At 38.7% G+C, this 24,966-nt stretch overlaps 1 pseudogene; it reads left to right on the top strand.

The window, feature by feature from the left end:
- Positions 1-24,729, top strand: LOC122468094 (annotated as a pseudogene).
- The last annotated feature ends 237 nt before the right edge of the window (positions 24,730-24,966 follow it).

Raw genomic sequence — 24,966 nt, 5'->3', positions numbered from 1 at the left:
CCCACGGATGCTGCAGAGTAAGCATTGTTAAAGTGTCTCCTCCCACTGCTGTCATGACTAAGTCAGAGTCTCCTAAAGAGTCTGAACAGTTGCAGAAGTTCTTCATTGGAGGTTTGAACTTTCAAACAATGAATGAGAGTCTGGGGGGGGGTGCCATTTTGAGCAATGGGGAAGTCTTATGGATGATGTGGTAAAATGAGAGATCCAAACAGCAAGCGGCTCAGAGACTTTGGGTTTGTGATGCGTGTCACTGCGGAGGAGATGGATGCAGCCATGAATGCAAGGCCACAGAAGGTGGGTGGAAGAGTTGTAGAACCAAAGAGGGCTGTCTCGAGAGAAGATTCTCAAAGACCTGGTGCCCACTTAACTGTGAAAAAGACTTTTGTTGGTGGCATTAGAGAAGACACTGAAGAACACCTAAGAGATGATTTTGAACAATATGAGAAAATTGAAGTAATTGAAATCATGACTGACTGAGGCAGTGTCAAAAAGAGAGGCTTTGCTTTTGTAACATTTGATGACCGTGACTCCATAGACAAGGCTGTCATTCAAAAATACCATACTGTGAATGGCTGCAACAGTGAAGTAAGGAGAGCTCTATCTAAGCAAGATATAGCCAGTGCTTCATCCAGCTGAAGAGGTCAAAGTGGTTCTAGAAACTTTGATGATGGGTCATGGAGGTGTTTTTGATGTGAATGGCAGCTTTGGTCATGGAGGAAACTTCAGTTTCGGTGGACAAGGTGGCTTTGGTGGCAGTAGGGATGACCATAATAGATTTGATAATGATGGAAGCAACTTTGGAGGTGGCAGAAGCCATAATAATTTTGGTAATCACAACAATCAAACTTCAAATTTTGGATCCATTGAAAGGAGGAAATTTTGGAGGGAGAAGCTCTGGTCCCCATGGTGGTGGAGGCCAATATTTTGCCAAACCACGAAACCAAGGTGGCTATGGCAGTTCCAGCAGCAGCAGTAGCTATGGCAGTAGCAGGTTTTGTTTTTTTTCACTTAGTAAAATGTGGGTTTTTTTTTCAATATATGAAATTTATTGTCAAATTGGTTTCCATACAACACCCAGTGCTCATCCCAAAAGGTGCCCTCCTCAATACCCATCACCCACCCTCCCCTCCCTCCCACCCCCCATCATCTACATTTGCCTTTTTAACAGGAGGCTCATATAAGAAATTAAGTTATTGTATGAAGAACAGAATATGAAAGACCATTCAGGCTGCAAATGATGCCACTTTGGATTTGGGTTTGAATTGTGCTAGCTGTAGGACTTTAAACAAGTTACTTAGCCTTTCCAGGCCTCAGTTCCTCACCTAAAACAAACTCCAGCGCACCTGGGTGGCTCAATTAAGCATTGGACCTCGGCTCAAGTCACAGTCTCATGGTTCATGAGTTTGACCCCCATATTAGGCTTGCTGCTGTCAGTGCAAGGAGTGGGTCTCCTCTCTCTCTCTCTGCCCTTCCCCCACTCTCTCTCAAAAATAAACTTTAAAAAAAAATACCAACTCCTTTTGTAAATTCCTAAGAGTGAGATAATCAAAGGAGAAGGAGTGTAAGAGGTGCCCCAAGATGCTATATTTTTTCATTTTTCATTTTATATTTTTAATATGAGATTTATTGTCAAATTGGTTTCCATACAACAGCCAGTGCTCATCCCAAAAGATATGCTCTTCAATACCCATCACTCACCACCCCCTCCCTCCCACCCCCCATCAACCCTCAGTTTGTTCTGTTTTTAAGAGTCTCTTATGCTTTGGCTCTCTCCCACTCTAACCTCTTTTTTTTTTCCCTTCCCCTCCCCCATGGGTTTCTGTTAAGTTTCTCAGGATCCACATAAGAGTGAAACCATATGGTATCTGTCTTTCTCTGTATGGCTTATTTCACTTAGCATCACACTCTCCAGTTCCATCCACGTTGCTACAAAGGGCCATATTTCATTCTTTCTCATTGCCACGTAGTACTCCATTGTATATATAAACCACAATTTCTTTATGCATTCATCAGTTGTTGGACATTTAGGCTCTTTCCATAATTTGGCTATTGTTGAGAGTGCTGCTATAAACATTGGGGTACAAGTGCCCCTATGCATCAGTACTCCTGTATCCCTTGGGTAAATTCCTAGCAGTGCTACTGCTGGGTCATAGGGTAAGTCTACTTTTAATTTTTTGAGGAACCTCCACACTGTTTTCCAGAGCGGCCGCACCACTTTGCATTCCCACCAACAGTGCAAGAGGGTTCCCGTTTCTCCACATCCTCTCCAGCATCTATAGTCTCCTGATTTGTTCATTTTGGCCACACTGACTGGCATGAGGTGATATCTGAGTGTGGTTTTGATTTGTATTTCCCTGATGAGGAGTGACGTTGAGCATCTTTTCATGTGCCTGTTGGCCATCCGGATGTCTTCTTTAGAGAAGTGTCTATTCATGTTTTCTGCCCAATTCTTCACTGGATTATTTGTTTTTCAGGTGTGGAGTTTGGTGAGCTCTTTATAGATTTTGGATACTAGCCCTTTGTCCGGTATGTCATTTGCAAATATCTTTTCCCATTCCGTTGGTTGCCTTTTAGTTTTGTTGATTGTTTCCTTTATTGTGCAGAACGTTTTTATCTTCATGAGGTCCCAATAGTTCATTTTTGCTTTTAATTCCCTTGCCTTTGGGGATGTGTCAAGTAAGAAATTGCTATGGCTGAGGTCAGAGAGGTCTTCTCCTGTTTTCTCCTCTAGTGTTTTGATGATTTCCTGTCTCATATTCAGGTCCTTTATCCATTTTGAGTTTATTTTTGTGAATGGTGTGAGAAAGTGGTCTAGTTTCAATCTTCTACATGTTGCTGTCCAGTTCTCCCAGCACCATTTGTTAAAGAGACTGTCTTTTTTCCGTTGAATGTTCTTTCCTGCTTTGTCAAAGATTAGTTGGCCATACGTTTGTGGGTCTAGTTCTGAGGTTTCTATTCTATTCCATTGGTCCATGTGTCTGTTTTGGTGCCAATACCATGCTGTCTTGATGATGACAGCTTTGTAGTAGAGGCTAAAGTCTGGGATTGTGATGCCTCCTACTTTGGTCTTCTTCTTTGAAATTCCTTTGGCTATTCGGGGTCTTTTATGGTTCCATACAAATTTTAGGATCACTTGTTCTAGCTTCAAGAAGAATGCTGGTACAATTTTGATTGGGATTGCATTGAATATGTAGATAGCTTTGGGTAGTATTGACATTTTGACAATATTTATTCTTCCAATCCATGAGCGGAAAAACGGAAGTTTTTTCCATTTCTTTATACAAGATGCTATGTTTCTAATGAGCTCCTTGGTGATGCCAATACTGCCAGATCATACTTAGACCAATAATGAAAGTTAAGGCAAGTTCTCTCCTCTCTCCTTTGCATACCATCATGTTTCCAGTAGATGATGATGACACTCGAATCCAAGTCTCATCGCTAGACTGGAAGATCTTCAATGTGTATCTGAGTGGACCAAAACTTCAGTTTTCTTGTATACCCTTCTTAAATACCATGTTCTGATCAAGAACTACTCAAAATGTTTCTCCCTTACCCCATTAAAAATGTGTCCTGAAGTTTCCACATTAAACCATTAGACTGTATTTCCTCCTAAAGGAACTATTTTCCAAAATAACTTATAGCACAGAAAGTAGCTAGTAATCTTAAACAAAATTGGGTGTTTGGTTTCTAGTTAAAAGGCACACTATTTCCCAAATCCTTACCTACTTCTCTAAACCTAAACACAAATAATTAACCTGCCAGCTTTTCCTGGATTTTACCAAAAAATATAAAACAGCATTTTACAATGTGACAATGTACACATGTACACTGTACAACAGGTAGACATTGACATAACCTATTAATAACATTTAATATACAAATAGAGGGGCACCTGGGTGGCACAGTCGGTTAAGCGTCCGACTTCAGCCAGGTCACGATCTCACGGTCCGTGAGTTCGAGCCCTGTGTCAGGCTCTGGGCTGATGGCTCAGAGCCTGGAGCCTGTTTCCGATTCTGTGTCTCCCTCTCTCTCTGCCCCTCCCCCGTTCATGCTCTGTCTCTCTCTGGCCCAAAAATAAATAAACGTTGAAAAAAAATTTTTTTTAATGAAAAAAAATAATATACAAATAGAAATGGTTTACTTATTGAGAGACAGGGTATAGCTTAGTAGTTATGATTATGAACTCTGGAGCAAGGCTGCCTGGATTCAAGTTTTGACTACACAACTTAGTTCGAGTATTTATAGACCACTACCACAAAATGCCAGCCAGTGACTTATAAGCAACATAAATTTATTTCTCACAATTGAGAAAAAAATGATATCATGGCTGAAAGTCATGATGAGTGGGCCAGCACGGTCAGGTAAGAGCCCTCTTCCAAGCTACCGAATTCTCCTTGTAACCCCACATGCCCTTTTGGGGCAAGGTAGTTCTGTGGGGTCTCCTTTATAAAAGCACTAATCCCAGGAATGAGGACTACACCCTCATTACTTAATCATCTCCCAAAGTCCCCACCTACTAATATCATCATCTTAGGTGGTTAGGATTTCAACATACAACCTTTTTTGGGAGGGGGAAAACCAAGAGGGGAGAGGACACATATTTTCAGACCATACATAGCAACTACTCATTATATCTATGACAATGACAAAGCTACTGCACTTCTGTGCCTCAGTTTCCCCAACTATAAACTGAAGACAGTAATAGTACCTAACTCAGAGTTATAAGGATTAAAGTCAATGAGTTAATATGTATCAAGTGCACACTATACTACCTAATAGTAAGTGCTGAGTGTGTTAAGTAATGTTTCTAAAATTGTGACAGCATTTTAATACACAGTGAAGTTTAATAGAATATAAACCTACATCAGTTAATATCTTACTCATTGCAAACTCGATAGTTTTCTATCCTAAAACTTTTCTTCTAGCTTTTCTAGTATCCCAACAGCTTACTTTCTTGTATTTTCCCTTAGCTTCCAGACTTCCATATTAAAATTCTTTTGAATTTAAAACCTCAGTTCATACAGCCTCATCAAGGCAAAGATTTCATTAAAAAGAAGACAGAAATTACTCACTATTCCAGGTTCCTAATGATACCAAATATAGTCATGGGCTTTAACTGTGCTCATAACCAAACATTTAAGAGCTTAAAGCAGAAGGAGGCATTTTATAAATGCATAGTAATTCTTCACAAGTTCAGGTGTATCGCCAGAAAAGTCTCCAGACTGGAGCTCCACAGAAAGAAATATCAAGTTATTCAAGCTTGATTATTTGTTTTTGTCCTCCACAAACTCATGAAAGATCATTGCCCTTCAACATGTCATTGTATAGTCACCTTCCTTTTTAGGCTGAAACCTTTGGGAGTTCTAGAGACCCTAGTAAAGACAGAACCATTTTGCTTTGCCTACATTTAGGCAACTGTACTAATGTGTATCCTGTACATTCCTATGAGATTATAGAAGACTCTAAACATCTATAAAAGCTGTACATCTTGGCTACATTGGAGAAAGAAGACCTCCCATTAAAAAGGTTCATAATCCTCTTCATGTTTTAATCCTCCATTCTCATCAACGACAAAACTCATACTATGGCAAATAGGAGGGATATCACCATGAGAAAGAATACTAAGAAACCATACCCTTCTTCCATGACATTCAGGCCTTGGAAGACCTGCTTGCCTTCTTGCTTCCAGTATCTTGTAGCATCTAGCACTCATGCATGAACAAAGAACAGTGTCCAGGTGGACGAAAGCTTTACTTGACATCTTGAAACCAACAATATTATTTCTCTGAGACAACATGTCAGAATATGGGAAAGATAGAGACTACATATTTTAAGAAAGAAGAAAACAGTTTCCCTTATAAACCCATATGAAAATGAAGGAATGAGAATTACAGTAGTCTAATCTGTAAGACCAAAAAAATTCTACTCCAGCCATATTTGACTTCAGACAACTTGATGTTTAAGAAATCGACTCTGTGTCAACAACACTCAATTTTTTTTTAATGAGCTAACTTAAGCCCCACTAACCATGTACCCAGTTTTTGTTTAATTGTTAGAAGTTCTTACTTTTTCTTATGTGCTTTCAGTTTCCTTTATGTTGAAACCCACAAAATCACTCTAAGAAATTAAAGAATCTTTGTTTTGTGTGTTTTGTTCAGGGATAAATAAATCCCAAGTGCCTAGAGCATTGCCTGGCTCTACCAGTGAATGAATCCTATTTCTGTGAGTGAAAGTACACTGATGTGCTTATAAATATTCAAGAGTTTGGAGGTAAAGCACATGGCATATTACAAACACAAGGATGAGACAGTATTCTCTCAACTTTCGGAAAAATTATCCTACAAGTGGCTCCAGGGCACAGAGGTGAGGTGATAAATAAAATTATTTGTTTATTTATTTTATTTAATTACTGATAACAGGTATTATAGTCTATGGTTCACCTCACATTCCCTCCTGAAATGCTGGTTAATATGTTGTAGCATATGAGTTCTGGAATCACAGGTGGTTTGAATTCTGGCTTTACTACTCACTATGTGATCTTAAGCAAAACAATTACCTTTAAGAGCCCATTTTCTTATTTGTGGTATAGAGATAATTGTAGTTCCTGTCTTCTAGGACTATCAACAAGAATTCTACTAAATATATACAGACAGAGCTCCTAGTGCCTACACATAAAAAACACTAAACATACATTTGCTGTAATTAATAATAGCTCCCCAGAAGCTACATTAGATGGACCCAAATATTTAACTGGGGTCTCTCTATACTTGGACACAAAAATGGGGAAAACGAAAAGATACCATCTTTTGAGGTATTATCGAATTTTAATTACCTTTAAAATAAAGCTACTTCTTCAACATGCACAACCAAACATAACCAAATAGAGCACATAAACACCACTATTCCCTGGTGCACAAGCATAAAGATTTTATAGGTGAAATTTTCCCACACATAAAACAACAGTTTAGACACAGCACAGTCAACCTAACATTCATTACACAATACTGGCAACTTTGACTGGTCTCATAAAATCTGTGCCTGTGTGGATTATCAATTGTATTATCTTCAAGGTTTTATACTTGGCATGTCTCACAATCTTATTTCTAGGAGATTCTCTGCCATACCTTGATCTTTTCATAGCTGTTAACCAGTAATTTGTCTTTAACTTAAATTCAAATAATCAACTGCCACCATTTCTGTCATTTCAGTATTTTAGCCTATATTCTTTATTCAGGCCTATAATGATATCAAATACAGAAACTGTGATATAACTACCTTTAACAGTTGCGGCAAGATGGCGGCTTAGGAGGACGCTGGGCTCACCGCACGTCCTACTGATCACTTAGATTCCATCTACACTTGCCTACTACTATACTTGCCATCTACTAACCGCCAGAGGATTAGCAGAACGGAGTCGCCGGAGCCAAACGCAGACGAGAGGCCCACAGAAGAGGGTAGGAAGGGCGGCGAGGCGGTGCGCGCTCCGCGGACTGGCGGGAGGGAGCCGGGGCGGAGGGGCGGCTCGCCGGCCAAGCAGAGCCCCCGAGTCTGGCTGGCAAAAGCAGAGGGGCCTGATGGACTGTGTTCCCACAATAAGCGCGACTTAGCGTCTGGGAGGTCATAAGTTAACAGCTCTGCTCGGAAAGCGGGAAGGCTGGAGGACAAAGGGAGGAAGAGCTGCTGAGCCCCCTGACGACAGAGCTCAGTTTGGTGGGGAACAAAGGCGCTCGCCAGCGCCATCTCCCCCGCCCATCCCCCAGCCGAAATCCCAAAGGGAACCTGTTCCTGCCAGGGAACTTTGCTCGCTCCGCGCAAACACCCAACTCTGCGCTTCTGCGGAGCCAAACCTCCGGCAGCGGATCTGACTCCCTCCCGCTGCCACAGGGCCCCTCCTGAAGTGGATCACCTAAGGAGAAGCGATCTAAGCCTGCCCCCGAGCACCTTGCCTACCCACCCCAGCTAATACGCCAGATCCCCAGCATCACAAGCCTGGCAGGGTGCAAGTAGCCCAGACGAGCCACACCACCCCACAGTGAATCCCACCCCTAGGAGAGGGGAAGAGAAGGCACACACCAGTCTGACTGTGGCCCCAGCGGTGGGCTGGGGGCAGACATCAGGTCCGATTGCGGCCCCGCCCACCAACTCCAGTTATACACCACAGCACAGGGGAAGTGCCCTGCAGGTCCTCACCACGCCAGGGACTATCCAAAATGACCAAGCGGAAGAATTCCCCTCAGAAGAATCTCCAGGAAATAACAACAGCTAATGAGCTGATCAAAAAGGACTTAAATAACATAACAGAAAGTGAATTTAGAATAATAGTCATAAAATTAATCGCTGGGCTTGAAAACAGTATACAGGACAGCAGAGAATCTCTTGCTACAGAGATCAAGGGACTAAGGAACAGTCACGAGGAGCTGAAAAACGCTTTAAACGAAATGCATAACAAAATGGAAACCACCACAGCTCGGCTTGAAGAGGCAGAGGAGAGAATAGGTGAACTAGAAGATAAAGTTATGGAAAAAGAGGAAGCTGAGAAAAAGAGAGATAAAAAAATCCAGAGGTATGAGGGGAAAATTAGAGAACTAAGTGATACACTAAAAAGAAATAATATACGCATAATTGGTATCCCAGAGGAGGAAGAGAGAGGGAAAGGTGCTGAAGGGGTACTTGAAGAAATCATAGCTGAGAACTTCCCTGAACTGGGGAAGGAAAAAGGCATTGAAATCCAAGAGGCACAGAGAACTCCCTTCAGACGTAACTTGAATCGATCTTCTGCACGACATATCATAGTGAAACTGGCAAAATACAAGGATAAAGAGAAAATTCTGAAAGCAGCAAGGGGTAAACGTGCCCTCACATATAAAGGGAGACCTATAAGACTCGTGACTGATCTCTCTTTTGAAACTTGGCAGGCCAGAAAGAATTGGCACGAGATTTTCAGGGTGCTAGACAGAAAAAATATGCAGCCAAGAATCCTTTATCCAGCAAGTCTGTCATTTAGAATAGAAGGAGAGATAAAGGTCTTCCCAAACAAACAAAAACTGAAGGAATTTGTCACCACTAAACCAGCCCTACAAGAGATCCTAAGGGGGACCCTGTGAGACAAAGTCCCAGAGACATCACTACAAGCATAAAACATACAGACATCACAATGACTCTAAACCCGTATCTTTCTATAATAACACTGAATGTAAATGGATTAAATGCGCCAACCAAAAGACATAGGGTATCAGAATGGATAAAAAAACAAGACCCATCTATTTGCTGTCTACAAGAGACTCATTTTAGACCTGAGGACACCTTTAGATTGAGAGTGAGGGGATGGAGAACTATTTATCATGCGACTGGAAGCCAAAAGAAAGCTGGAGTAGCCATACTTATATCAGACAAACTAGACTTTAAATTAAAGGCTGTAACAAGAGATGAAGAAGGACATTATATAATAGTTACAGGGTCTATCCATCAGGAAGAGCTAACAATTATCAATGTCTATGCACCGAATACCGGAGCCCCCAAATATATAAAACAATTACTCATAAACATAAGCAACCTTATTGATAAGAATGTGGTAATTGCAGGGGACTTTAATACACCACTTACAGAAATGGATAGATCATCTAGACACACGGTCAATAAAGAAACAAGGGCCCTGAATGAGACATTGGATGAGATGGACTTGACAGATATATTTAGAACTCTGCATCCCAAAGCAACAGAATATACTTTCTTCTCGAGTGCACATGGAACATTCTCCAAGATAGATCATATACTGGGTCACAAAACAGCCCTTCATAAGTTTACAAGAATTGAAATTATACCATGCTTACTTTCAGACCACAATGCTATGAAGCTTGAAATCAACCACAGAAAAAAGTCTGGAAAACCTCCAAAAGCATGGAGGTTAAAGAACACCCTACTAACGAATGAGTGGGTCAACCAGGCAATTAGAGAAGAAATTAAAAAATATATGGAAACAAACGAAAATGAAAATACAACAATCCAAACGCTTTGGGACGCAGCAAAGGCAGTCCTGAGAGGAAAATACATTGCAATCCAGGCCTATCTCAAGAAACAAGAAAAATCCCAAATACAAAATCTAACAGCACACCTAAAGGAACTAGAAGCAGAACAGCAAAGGCAGCCTAAGCCCAGCAGAAGAAGAGAAATAATAAAGATCAGAGCAGAAATAAACAATATAGAAACTAAAAAAACTGTAGAGCAGATCAACGAAACCAAGAGTTGGTTTTTTGAAAAAATAAACAAAATTGACAAACCTCTAGCCAGGCTTCTCAAAAAGAAAAGGGAGATGACCCAAATAGATAAAATCATGAATGAAAATGGAATTATTACAACCAATCCCTCAGAGATACAAACAATTATCAGGGAATACTATGAAAACTTATATGCCAACAAATTGGACAACCTGGAAGAAATGGACAAATTCCTGAACACCCACACCCTTCCAAAACTCAATCAGGAGGAAATAGAAAGCTTGAACAGACCCATAACCAGCGAAGAAATTGAATCGGTTATCAAAAATCTCCCAACAAATAAGAGTCCAGGACCAGATGGCTTCCCAGGGGAGTTCTACCAGACGTTTAAAGCAGAGATAATACCTATCCTTCTCAAGCTATTCCAAGAAATAGAAAGGGAAGGAAAACTTCCAGACTCATTCTATGAAGCCAGTATTACTTTGATTCCTAAACCAGACAGAGACCCAGTAAAAAAAGAGAACTACAGGCCAATATCCCTGATGAATATGGATGCAAAAATTCTCAATAAGATACTAGCAAATCGAATTCAACGGCATATAAAAAGAATTATTCACCATGATCAAGTGGGATTCATTCCTGGGATGCAGGGCTGGTTCAACATTCGCAAATCAATCAACGTGATACATCACATTAACAAAAAAAGAGAGAAGAACCATATGATCCTGTCAATCGATGCAGAAAAGGCCTTCGACAAAATCCAGCACCCTTTCTTAATAAAAACCCTTGAGAAAGTCGGGATAGAAGGAACATACTTAAAGATCATAAAAGCCATTTATGAAAAGCCCACAGCTAACATCATCCTCAACGGGGAAAAACTGAGAGCTTTTTCCCTGAGATCAGGAACACGACAAGGATGCCCACTCTCACCGCTGCTGTTTAACATAGTGCTGGAAGTTCTAGCATCAGCAATCAGACAACAAAAGGAAATCAAAGGCATCAAAATTGGCAAAGATGAAGTCAAGCTTTCGCTTTTTGCAGATGACATGATATTATACATGGAAAATCCGATAGACTCCACCAAAAGTCTGCTAGAACTGATACAGGAATTCAGCAAAGTTGCAGGATACAAAATCAATGTACAGAAATCAGTTGCATTCTTATACACTAACAATGAAGCAACAGAAAGACAAATAAAGAAACTGATCCCATTCACAATTGCACCAAGAAGCATAAAATACCTAGGAATAAATCTAACCAAAGATGTAAAGGATCTGTATGCTGAAAACTATAGAAAGCTTATGAAGGAAATTGAAGAAGATTTAAAGAAATGGAAAGACATTCCCTGCTCATGGATTGGAAAAATAAATATTGTCAAAATGTCAATACTACCCAAAGCTATCTACACATTCAATGCAATCCCAATCAAAATTGCACCAGCATTCTTCTCGAAACTAGAACAAGCAATCCTAAAATTCATATGGAACCACAAAAGGCCCCGAATAGCCAAAGGAATTTTGAAGAAGAAGACCAAAGCAGGAGGCATCACAATCCCAGACTTTAGCCTCTACTACAAAGCTGTCATCATCAAGACAGCATGGTATTGGCACCAAAACAGACACATAGACCAATGGAATAGAATAGAAACCCCAGAACTAGACCCACAAACGTATGGCCAACTCATCTTTGACAAAGCAGGAAAGAACATCCAATGGAAAAAAGACAGCCTCTTTAACAAATGGTGCTGGGAGAACTGGACAGCAACATGCAGAAGGTTGAAACTAGACCACTTTCTCACACCATTCACAAAAATAAACTCAAAATGGATAAAGGACCTCAATGTGAGACAGGAAACCATCAAAACCTTAGAGGAGAAAGCAGGAAAAGACCTCTCTGACCTCAGCCGTAGCAATCTCTTACTCGACACATCCCCAAAGGCAAGGGAATTAAAAGCAAAAGTGAATTACTGGGACCTTATGAAGATAAAAAGCTTCTGCACAGCAAAGGAAACAACCAACAAAACTAAAAGGCAACCAACGGAATGGGAAAAGATATTCGCAAATGACATATCGGACAAAGGGCTAGTATCCAAAATCTATAAAGAGCTCACCAAACTCCACACCCAAAAAACAAATAACCCAGTGAAGAAATGGGCAGAAAACATGAATAGACACTTCTCTAAAGAAGACATCCGGATGGCCAACAGGCACATGAAAAGATGTTCAGCGTCGCTCCTTATCAGGGAAATACAAATCAAAACCACACTCAGGTATCACCTCACGCCAGTCAGAGTGGCCAAAATGAACAAATCAGGAGACTATAGATGCTGGAGAGGATGTGGAGAAACGGGAACCCTCTTGCACTGTTGGTGGGAATGCAAATTGGTGCAGCCGCTCTGGAAAGCAGTGTGGAGGTTCCTCAGAAAATTAAAAATAGACCTACCCTATGACCCAGCAATAGCACTGCTAGGAATTTATCCAAGGGATACAGGAGCACTGATGCATAGGGCCACTTGTACCCCAATGTTCATAGCAGCACTCTCAACAATAGCCAAATTATGGAAAGAGCCTAAATGTCCATCAACTGATGAATGGATAAAGAAATTGTGGTTTATATACACAAGGGAATATTACGTGGCAATGAGAAAGAATGAAATATGGCCCTTTGTAGCAACGTGGATGGAACTGGAGAGTGTGATGCTAAGTGAAATAAGCCATACAGAGAAAGACAGATACCATATGGTTTCACTCTTATGTGGATCCTGAGAAACTGAACAGGAACCCATGAGGGAGGGGAAGGAAAAAAAAAAAAAAGAGGTTAGAGTGGGAGAGAGCCAAAGCATAAGAGACTGTTAAAAACTGAGAACAAACTGAGGGTTGATGGGGGGTGGGAGGGAGGAGAGGGTGGGTGATGGGTATTGAGGAGGGCACCTTTTGGGATGAGCACTGGGTGTTGTATGGAAACCAATTTGTCAATAAATTTCATAAAAAAAAAAATAACTACCTTTAAATAGGACTTATTCTTGGGCTAGTGTCTGTTAATTTACTAGACTAAATAAAGCCTGAACCCTACTTCTGCATGGCTAACCCTCCTCAGCCTATTTCTAACTTCCCTCAAAAACCTCTCACTGGATACATTTAGACTCTCTGTGTACCCCATCTCCCCCTGGCCCCAGAAGGACTACTGCTCCTACTGCTTCTTATGAGGAACTTTTTTTTTTCTTTTTTAAATTTATTTATTTTGAGAGAGACAGAGCGAATGAGTGCGCATGAGCAGGGCAGGGGCAGAGAGAGAATCCTAAGCACACCTTGCACTCTCAGCATGGAGCCCAATGCAAGCTCAAACTCAGGCATGAGATCATAACTTGGTTCAATTCTCAACTGAAATCAGGAGTTGGCAGCTTAACCAATTGAGCCACTTAGGCACCCTGAGGCATTTTCATTTACCACGAACTAAACAGAGACTTTGTGTTCATTGCCTCATTTATGGTGGAAAGAGAATATATGTTATTTGGCTAAGGGTAACATTATCAATAAATACTGAAGCTGGAATTTTAGACTAATAGATTCCAAAGACCATATTTTATTAGATTAAGACAATATTCTAAAACTTTTACCCAAGTATCTAATCCTGTATAATTAAAAACTGTAAGTCAATATTTTACTCACTTATAGAATTTACATGGTTTTTGGAACCAGTCTGATTAAATGATGTACATTCTTTATTTGCAGGAGAAAGGCAGTGTTCAATTCTGCAATTTCCTGCTATTGGTTTTTCCCCCAGCATTTCAACAAAATGCTATTTATTCAAGTTGAATATGTAAAATTGATATTCTTTACACAGCAACCTTGAGTATCATTATTTGTTCTGGAACGTTATGTAACAGAATTGTAAGATGCCATTCAATGTAACACATATGAATGGAAACAAATTTAGAATAAAATAAAGTAAAACTCAGCTTAAACACTGGAATTCATCAATAGTACTACTGATTAAAGAACTAATTTTCACTCTACTTTTTCACGGTTTTCATTCTTTCCCTTAATACAGTTGACCTTTCAACACAGATTTGAATTGTATGTGTCCATTTATACACTTTTTATAAATATAGAAAAGTACTGTGAATGTATTTTCTCAACACTTTTTCTCTAGCTTATTTTAAGAATACAGCAAATAATGCATAAAAGTCCACAAAATACATATTAATAAACTGTTATCAGTAAGGCTTCCAATCAATACTCAGTTATTCAATTTGGGAGGTGAGGGGTCAAAAATTATACATGGATTTTCAACTGTGCAGTAGGTCAGTGCCACAGTCACCCCACCCCCCGCCATCATTCAAGGGTCAATTGTATTTCTTATATTCTACAGTAGCAATTCTAAATATCTGGGATGATGATGAAATCTAAATATCAGAGGAAGGCTATAGACATTCCCTTTAAAAATACACAAAACGAACACATACATATGAATACATACCACCGTGTTTCATATAATTTTAGGGAATGTTTATGAGAATCCTTTTCCCAAGTTTTCAATGAGTTTGTATTGATAGGAAGTAGTAGTATCTAGATTTATGTTATCCATGCAGAAAAATCACACCTGGCTGTAGAGTTTAACAAGATAAATTACTAGCTACTTGAGAAATAACTAGCTTGCAGGCATGAAAAAAAAAAAAAAAAAAACCTTATCAACAAGATTACTTCAGCAAATCCCAGGGTCATATATGTGAAATCCCCATGTTACCCCCTTGGAAAGTAGAGCTTCATTATCTATGTCTGAAGAGCTTGTCTTCCAGCTATGACTCCAGAAGTGGATATATAAAAGATGATTTCGAACAGTTGTAAGAGAGATACACACTCAACCCTAAGCTGATACTCATTTCGTTTCACGGAGAAAACAATACTCAGAGGTTTAAACCCAAGGTCATAGCTATATTCCAGAGAATTCAAATGTTGCCCCACTTTCCATACTCTGTGGTTCATAGCTTCAACAGCTGCTTATACCAAAGCTATTACAATTACAGAAAAGTATTTAAAAAGGACCATCAGAACAGGTGTGTTTAATCATTTCACCTCTCATGCTTAAATTCACATTCTTTCAATTCTCTAAGTCATTTTCTATTAGCTTAATTTACCGAAAGGTGATTTGGGACAAAGAGATGATTAAACTAATCCAGGTTGAAAGAAGGTGATTTAATTATGAGTCATAGAGCCTCGTTCCCACAGGAAAAAAAAATCGGAAAGTAGGTGAACATTTAGATAATTCAAAAATAATTATATACTTCTAGTATATAATGTAAAGTTGATTATCTAATGACCAGTGAGCAAATTAGATTATGCATATGCTAACATTTCTTTTCCTAACCTAAAGTTCTATTTAACTATTTCCATTGATTAATAATATTTCACCAGTAGGATATTTAGAAACCTAGCCATTATCTTCAGAGAAAGCAGGAAAGGGGAAGAAAGAAGTTAAATGGAAACAAATACAACAGCAATTTCTCATGTGGACAGAGTATTTTTTTTTTTAATGTTTATTTTTGAGACAGAGAGAGGCAGAGCATGAATGGGGGAGGGTCAGAGAGAGAGGGAGACACAGAATCCGAAGCAGGCTCCAGGCTCTGCGCTGTCAGCACAGAGCTCGATGCGGGGCTCGAACTCACGGACTGTGAGATCATGACCTGAGCTGAAGTCGGACGCTTAACCAACTGAGCCACCTAGGCGCCCCTGGACAGAGTATTCTAATGTACTAACTGGAGACCTAAGAATGGTAACCATCAGCTAAATAAACAATTAAGCTTAAAACCTAACTCTCAGCACAGGTAAAATTATCCCCAAATTTTGTTGGATTTTGGTCTAGGGGGGTTTCTAATTACTATTTATCAGCTCCATAAATAACACTATTTATTACGACCTTTACTCACGTATATAGATACATTAAAAATGTATAGTCCTATATTTTCACCAAAATTTGCAAAATATCTTGTTTGTAAAACTGTGTTGACCTGAGGCAGCCTGTGTCACACCATTAGTGATGACTGAATGTCAGTTGTTCACCTCAGACTGGTTTCCAGATCTTTATCACAATTTAAAACTTCAGTTTCTTCAAACTACCTCAGCTGATCCTCATTCAGTATAATTCTAGGTCTTCTACTTCCTCCACTTCATCCTGCTCCCTCTCATCTTCTCACCTCTTTCTTACATCTTTCACTGGCTACCTAAGCTAATTCTTGACAGAAATGTGGTAGTTCTATTAATTAGCATTCTCAAAAACATTGTGGTATGGGTGCTCCCCTTGTATTTAAAACACTGCTAGATGTCTTTGTGAGAAATAAAGACCTCTCATCCATGTTCCATGAAAATTGTATAGATATGAGGGAGAGTTCATAAAATTCTGCAAGTTTGGAAGCACTTAAACTGGGACAACTGCACATGGTGATTTTGACCTAAGAAATGTATAGAACAGATTCTACTGGCCTCAGATGAAATGGAGGTTGGGGCCAGATGTGTACAACTCAATCTATTGCCAGTTAAATAAGTTCACCTGGAGAGAGTGGTGAGCCTTAGACCTCTGGAACTGGTATGTAGGTTACTCCTGACTCTGGGCACCAAATATACATTTGTACTATCTCATGAGGGACTAAGTAATTATTCAGCAGTGCCCAAGCCTCACCCACTTATAGGCAGCCACATCAAGAGTATTGCGGGAATGTTATCTTTACTTTCTTTATTCCATGCCAGAATCTATTTTGTTCAAGGTGAACGTTTGAAAGTAAGTTGTACAAGTTCATAGAGAAGGACACTGCATCTTTCTATTCCGCTCTTTCACTGCCACCCTTATCCACTCTTCAGTCATGCTGTAAAATTTGCCAAAACCATGAGGCCAGTTCAATAGACAAGTGGATCCAGACCTATGTTTTTCTGAATGCCTATAATGCCACCACAAGACTACAAGACTCATTTCACCTTTACTGCTGCTTGATGAGCTGAAACTCAGGCATGCCAGAACCTTCTGAAAACATGGAAAGCCACAAAGCAGTGTCACCTGGATGAAGGAAAAATGAAAGCCTCCCCAAGTAAGAGAAGCTGGAACTTCAGAGTAGAGCTTAGCACTCTAAAGCTAGAGGAATTTCCCTTCCAGAAAAAACTTATTATAAAACTACTGTAATTACCAAAAGTGAAAAAAAACGAATTTCTAACTTTGCTTTTTACCGGACATGGTAAGAATTTCTAAAAATATACAGAATAAGAAGTAGGAAGCAAAATCAGAAATCTTACAGTAGAAATTTGCTACCCTAGGGCACTGAATTGAGTCTTCAACAGTCTGTGAGAGTAAGAGCATCAGACCTCAAATGGCCTGGAACTTGAGCTCTTGAGCTGTGACCTCAAGAGGATTACTAAGAGTCATCACTCTTCTGGAAAAGATGGAGGTGTAAGGCACAACCAACATAGGAATGGGTACTAATCCTGACAGTGAAGACCCTTAAGTGTGCAAAGTGCTCATAAAAGCTGAGTGGCATGAGGTAACACATCCAGCCAGAAAAAGAGGGCACAAATAGAAGGGAATACAGTAGTCTTCCCAAAGTGAAGGCCACAGGCTGATTGGTATGCTCTAATGCATCTGAAATTGCATGAATATAGAAATTTCTATGGTTTCATGTTTCCTATTCTGTGTGATTTCATCTACAGTTTTGACTACATACCATATGCTGAAGCCTCCCAAACCTACATGTCAAGCCTGTTTTATGCCTCATTTTCTAACTTGTTTAGCCAGCTGCTCAATATATTCATCATTTCTCTGTCATATCAAACAGTATTTCTGTACCTGATCTCATCACTTTCACCCTGCCCACATCTAAATGCTCCTTAATATTAGTTTGGGTTCTCCAAGAAGCAGATGCTACATAGGGATTAGAGATGCAAGAGCTTTACTGGAAACCCCTGTTAAGAAAAGATGGGCCCAGAGTAGGCAGAAGACCCTTCAGACCACAGTGTAGGTCTGAAAATGTGAAAGGAAAGGATGGAGAAAAAATCAAACAGAAAAAGCCACACACTGCAGTGCAGTTCTGAGAGTCTTAACCAGGCAAAAGGCAATTCCTTGAGCAAAAATTACTGGTAGAAAAGTCCCACACAGGCAGGAAGGGCCCGGCTCCAACACAAACATAGTCACCAGGCATTGGCTAGTAGGGGCTTAGTTATCCTTTGCACAGCCAATCCAAAAGGTGCTACATAGTTGGAGCCGTCAGTCACTATGTACCTTGTAACAGGTACTCTTAAAGGGACATGGAATGATGCATCCCCCTTGTCTTCACATTTATTTTCTTTTACCTTGTGGTCCTACCATCCTTCCAATTTACCCTAATTAGGAACCAGTAACCATTTAATTCCTCTCCTACCTCCCAAATTCATAAATTTGCTTTTTAAGCATTTCCCAAATCCATCTTCTCTTCTCCATCCCCAACTCCAATTAATCCTGTTCAAATTTTCATTCTCTACTGCAACAAATTCTAACTCCTTTATTCATTTTATTCCCCCCGAATCCACCCAACACATAGGTTTGCCAGAGAAATATTCACGCACATTCTTACCAGGGTATATAAGATCCCCACAGCTTAGGACTTCTGCCTTGTCTCCAGCATGGTCTCCAGTCTTCATGATCCAGAGACATTAAATGTTGTTTTGCACCTCCATGTCTTATGCTCTAATTTTTCCTTCTGCCTAGTATTCCTCTCATTTCTCCATTCCTGGCTCATTTCTAAAAATTTTCATTCTTTAAGATTCAGCTCAAGCATGATTTAATCTAGTAAACTTTCCCTGACCACACTGGGTCATATGTATACTCTAAGTTGACATAAAACCCATGCAATTTCTACTTTACATTTTAAATATTTGTATCTCGAGCCTCCAAAACACCAAGTTTCTTCAGGGCACTTACTCACTTTGGAGCAAAAGCTTCAAGGTTTATTATTCATCCATATATTCTCTACACCTAGAAAAGTATCAGTATAGGGGGCACCTAGGTGGCTCAGTATGTTAAGCGTCCAACTTTGGCTCAGGTCATGATCTTGCAATCTGAGTTTGAGCCCCGCATGGGATTTTGTGCAGAAAGCTCAGAGCCTGGAGCCTGCTTCAGATTTTGTGTCTCCTTCTCTCTCTGCCCCTTCCCCACTTGCATTCTGTCTCTTTCTCTCTCTCTCAAAAATAAAAACTTTCTAAAAATTTTTTAAATAAAATTTTAAAAAATTATATAGGTGCTTAATATATATGGTTAAACAATTTATGGAAAGAGAAAAGGAGTGAAAGGAAATCCCTAAAGAACTATTAAACTGCTCAACATTTCCAAATTTCTTTGTCATAGCAAACCAAATTTGTCAAGTGCTATAATTATTATCTTTTATTTCAACAGTCCTGTAAAGTTTCCACTAGGTATTATATTTCCACTATAAAATTGAAGATCAGTGAGGTCAAATAAGGTTTTGAGATTTAACCCATCATTTGATTCCAAAGGCTTTTTGTCATCTGTTCCCTTTCATAGTCCAATTTAATTCCAATGACTAAATTCGATGGTAGAGTCAACTCCATGGTATGGTCACCTCCAATTACACTCAAAGACATTAAGTGCCATACTGGAAAAGTAGGGTCTTTAGAATATACTTGGATTTGCCACTTACTAGCAGTGAGCATTGAGAAAATTATACCAACTTCATAATGTTCATTTATTTTTTCTGGAGAGAAAAAAAAAAAGAATATACCAGTACCTATTTTGCAGGGATCCTTTTAAGGACCATAGAGAACAGATATATACCACCTAGCATGATGCCTTGTGAGAATTAAACATTTAATATATAGTTGGCAATGGTGGAATGGATAATTTCATCCAGACACAGCAGAGCTACTAATAATCAGAGAAATGGCCCACCACATTATATTCCTGCTCTGTCCCACCCTCAGAGATGGTAACAAAAGACTATAACAATGAGTCAACAGTCCAGAGGGCAAATTTTAAAAGACAGATTTTTGTAACCATCAATAGGTTCATTAAATCTTTGAAGATAAATATAGCTAAAAACAATTGTCTGAAGATATATTCTTCTGTACTATAATAGGTATAGTAGACAATTATAAACCTTTTTTTTTCTGTGCCCCTTGCTCATGGGGAAAATATCTTTTGAAAAAGATATCTTCTTAGAAATTTGATATTTGGAGTTATCAAAGATACTGCAAAATGGAAGAATCCCCTCGAGTGCATTCTATTCACATAATAAACTAAACTAATCATTATTTCAGCCAGGTTATCTGCATATTTCCTGAGAGTATAAGGCTTAAAAAAAAGGTCTTGTTTCTTGGTGCTTTTCCTTCTTGCAGCAGCCAGTTGCACTGTGAAAACGTCATCTTTTAGCAATTCATGAAGATGACTAATGAACTCAGGATTCTCACTGTACCCCAATTGTTTATTACCCTATTCATATGTTCTGTTGGATAAAGAATTTGAAGCCAACTTATTTTAATTTTAACATTTTAATCCAAATCTTGACATCTTCAAAATATTAGATCTTTTAAAGCAATTTAAAAATCAATTTGAGAGCAAGTCTACATGGAAAGAGCAAGTCTGGACATGTCCAATTATTCAGTGATTGTTCAAAAAAGGAAAGGCAGGCTGATGATACAGACAATTTGTGCAGGTGTGGGAGTATTTTTAATGTTCTACTCTGTGGCAGAAATAAAGTGCCGATTTGGATCCTTCTATCAATATTTCTATCTTAACCTTTTCTGTCCTTTTGTTAAGTAGAAATAAATTATTTACATCTTTGTTAAAGCTTATGAAGAAAGATGAGTCGTGTGATACCCCAAGGATGGCTCATCTACTGTGGTTTTCCTGTTTATAAGATTTGTAAGATGGTTAATTCTGAACTCTTACTGGAAGCATTAAAATAAAATTGCCCTAAAAATTTCTGCACGCATGCACGCTTCCACACACACACTTATTCGTTTAAATAATTCATTCCATGTAAAAAAAAAAAAAAGTTAAATATTTGCTAAAGTGCTTGAGATGTGGTGATGGAATGTTTTCTGCGGCTCATTATGGACCAATTTGTGCTCTATAGAAAGGTTGTCATCAGTAAAGGATGGCTAAAATGACATGAGGAAAGTGGTAACAATTAAGAGTAGAGCAGTTTTATTTCTGTATTTTGGTGGTTATCAATTGTTTTAGAGCTTGACTTGCCACCTTGCAATTAAGTATAACTATCATTTCTAAAGCAGAACATTTTGTTCAAAAGAAAAGCTTGTCTTATAGTTGAAGTTGGTAGATCTTTCCAACTGAGTGCTAAAAGGATTCCAGAAGTGACTACCCAGTGGGCATCCAAAGCTTGAGAACTAGCCATCTGCCCATTGATTAAATCACTTTTCTGCCATAGGTTGATTTATGGGCACTAATTTCCAATCATTCTACAGACCTATATCTGAATCAGGTGATTGTACTCTAATTGTCCCTGTTTGAAAAAGCTCTATTTCTGATCATCTCAATCTCATCAGTTTCAGATTAAAAGTGTTCTTCAGACTTCAGAGCCACACTGCCCATAAATGTCACACAAGCCTAACAAAGATCTGATTTGCTGGAATATGTTTATACCTTCATTAATATAAAAGATATAAAATTATGAAGATAATTTTTTTTCTGATAGATTTCAGTGAAAATTGTGACTGTAGTTTATTTCCCAAGAAAACAATCCTAGATCAATAGAGTTATCAAATATAAGCAGGGAATCTAGACATTTACTATTGAATGAAATCTGTATTTATGTGGCCTAATTATGGCAAAGTCATTTATAGTAAAAAACTCACCTCAACTTTACTGAACACCAGGATTACTGATGTATTTTTCTGATGAAAACATCAAATTTAAAAGTCTACAGTAAGGGTAATGGCACTCTTATAGAGTTAAAGTCAAAAATACAATTTACAAAGAACAAAAGTCCAAGGTGCCTTTTAACATAAGCAAGACCTTAAAACCATTCACTGAGACACAATTAATTCTAAAAACCAGCTTTATTATATCTAGGTAGTAGCATAGTATTTTAGTACTTCTAAAAAGATATTTTATCCAATAAAGCATTGAGATTTTTAATTAAACCAAGTTTAAAGTAGCATTTGGGCCTAAAACAATAAGCATATCTTGGTTTTTTAAAAAATCTGTTGCCTTTTTATATGTTGTGGATGGTCAACATTTGCAACTGTATGATTTTCTGGTACTCCATAAAAAAGACTGATTTCAGTTTACTACACTTTATGTTCCTTTTAAGACTGATAGTCATGGAGTCATTGTAATAAATTCAGATGATCATAAATTTCTTCCAGGAATTCTATTTTTTATACATTATGGCTTCCTTGGAAGCGATTTTATAATATGGTACTAATCAATATTCCATTGTATAAGGAACTATAGAACCCCAACTCCCAGGATGTAATTATTCAGTTCATAATACAAATTTACCAATAAATATACTTGAAATGATGCTTGGGAACAAAGGACTTTTAGTAACATGAAAAAGACTTAAATTATGCTGAGGCACAGAGAAATATAATGTGGCCTATGTATACACTTCTCTGTCTGAATGCATTTGAGACTACTTTTGAAGTGTTATCTGTAACAAAGATCCCTTTCAACCTAACATTTGGAATGCTGAGAAATGCAAAAATCAGGCAACAGCAACATTGTCACACCATGTACCATGCAAACAGCATGTGGGGACAGAGGTGTTGTGCACAGCACACTTCGTTAGTTTGGTGAATATCAACTCAGAAATTTGAGTAAGCATTATTATTCAAATAATTGCCACAGACAAAAATGCCCTTCAGTCTATTATGCCCCCTCTTTCCCTTGGCTTTGGGGATGGCTAACTTTGATTTGCCTTTTATCTAATTCAATCTCACCTGAAATGTACAAAAAAAAAAATCCAACTATATAAAGCACTATGTTAGTCTCCTAGAAAAATTCAATGAAATATCAAAAATAATCCCCAATTTTACAATACAAAGATTTGACTTCCAGCTCCAACACTGAGGAAAGGTTTCACAGGTGAAGAATTAGTAATACATTTACTTTTTAAGAGTATAAGCCTCTAGACAAGATCTCAAATGGCTGCACATTGGAATCATCTGGAGAACTCAAAAAATACTGCAGTCTAGGCCCTATGCCCAGAAATCCTAACTGATTAACCTAGGAGATTGAAGACTTACGTTTCCCAAGGTTATTTTACTATTTAGACAATGTTAAAAACAATTATTCTAGGTCCTTCATTTATTTCAGTGGTTCTCAACCAGGGGTGATTTTGTTCCCTACTCCCTGGGGGACATCTGGCAATGTCTGAAGATATTTTTGATTGTTACTACTGGGAGAGTGCTACTTGCAACCATTGAGTAGAGGCCAGAAATGTTGGTGAACATCCTATAATGCACAAGACAGCTCCCACAAAGAATTATCAGATCAAAAATGTCCATAGTGCCAAGGCTAAGAAACCCAATTCATTCATTCAAGAAATATAAGCCAAAGAACCTGACTCTGTGCCAGATGGTGCTAGGTTCTGGGAACTCAGAACTCAGTCAAATTCTGACTTCATCATATAAACTAGCACTATCTTTGGATAAGTTACAGAACCCTGCTATCCTCAGTTTTCTTATCTATAAAATAAAAAATATCATTTATCTCAAAATGGAAATTGAATTAGTTACAAGTAAAAACATTAGATAGATAGCCAGTACATAGTGGGTCCTTAAAACTTTATCATTGTGGTTTTTTTGTGGAAGTATAGACGTCAGTCAAATACAGAAGGTAATTCCAGGCAAAGGGAATATTGGGTGCAACAATCAAAGGAAGCAATGACATACCATTTTTAAAGAACTACCCAAAGTTCACTATTGCTGGGCATAATGAGTAAGTTGGGGTTTAGCAAATATCAAAGATGGAGAGATAGGTAAGAGTAGTGGACTAGAGGCAAAAACTCTCCAGTTTTTGCCCCTCCCCGTTGTATCCACATATTTTGCTAGGTGTATTTGTAATTCCTTACACTGAAAGTCTATTCCTTGTAACTGGGCTAACACTGTGACTTACTTTAGCTAGTGTAAGCCAACAGAAGTAGCAGTTTGCCAGGACTAAGCCTAAGTATCAGAAAGCCTGTCAGTTTCTACTTCCTCTTCTGGAATTTTGCTCAACAGCCAGAAAACAAGCTCTGACTGACCTTTTGGATAAGGAGACTAGTGACCTGATCACTTTGTCACACCAGCCAAGAGCCAACCACTGGGCACCTGCCAGCTAACCACAGATGCACAAGATCTAGGTGAGGTGAGCTAGGCCTGAGCAAGATCAACAAACACCCCCCTGCTGACCTAGTAGAAAATAAATATTTGTTGTTTTAAGTCACTGAATTTTGGCTTGTTCTTGCAGCATTCTTGCAGCAATAGATAACTGCAGTATCCAGACACAGAAATACCCAGATTATGGGATATCATTATAAACCATGACTAGGAGTTTGAACTTTTATTTTGAACCTAATGAAGAATCACTGAATAACTGTTAGCAAGAGACATTTAGGAAGAGTTTTAAGAAAAACTATTCTGGCAGCAAGTGACAGAGGGATCAGAGTGGGGCATGCCTAGAGTGGCAACTGGAGATGAAAAGAATTTGACGTCAGAGTTCCCACTGCTGAATCACTGCTAAATAAGAGAATTAAGAGCTATGAAAAATATTTTTT

This window comes from Prionailurus bengalensis, chromosome B3 (assembly GCF_016509475.1).
Source record: "Prionailurus bengalensis isolate Pbe53 chromosome B3, Fcat_Pben_1.1_paternal_pri, whole genome shotgun sequence".
In the NCBI taxonomy this organism is placed as follows: domain Eukaryota; kingdom Metazoa; phylum Chordata; class Mammalia; order Carnivora; family Felidae; genus Prionailurus; species Prionailurus bengalensis.
The sequence above is the reverse complement of the archived record's forward strand: the minus strand, read 5'-3'. Positions and strand labels throughout refer to the sequence as shown.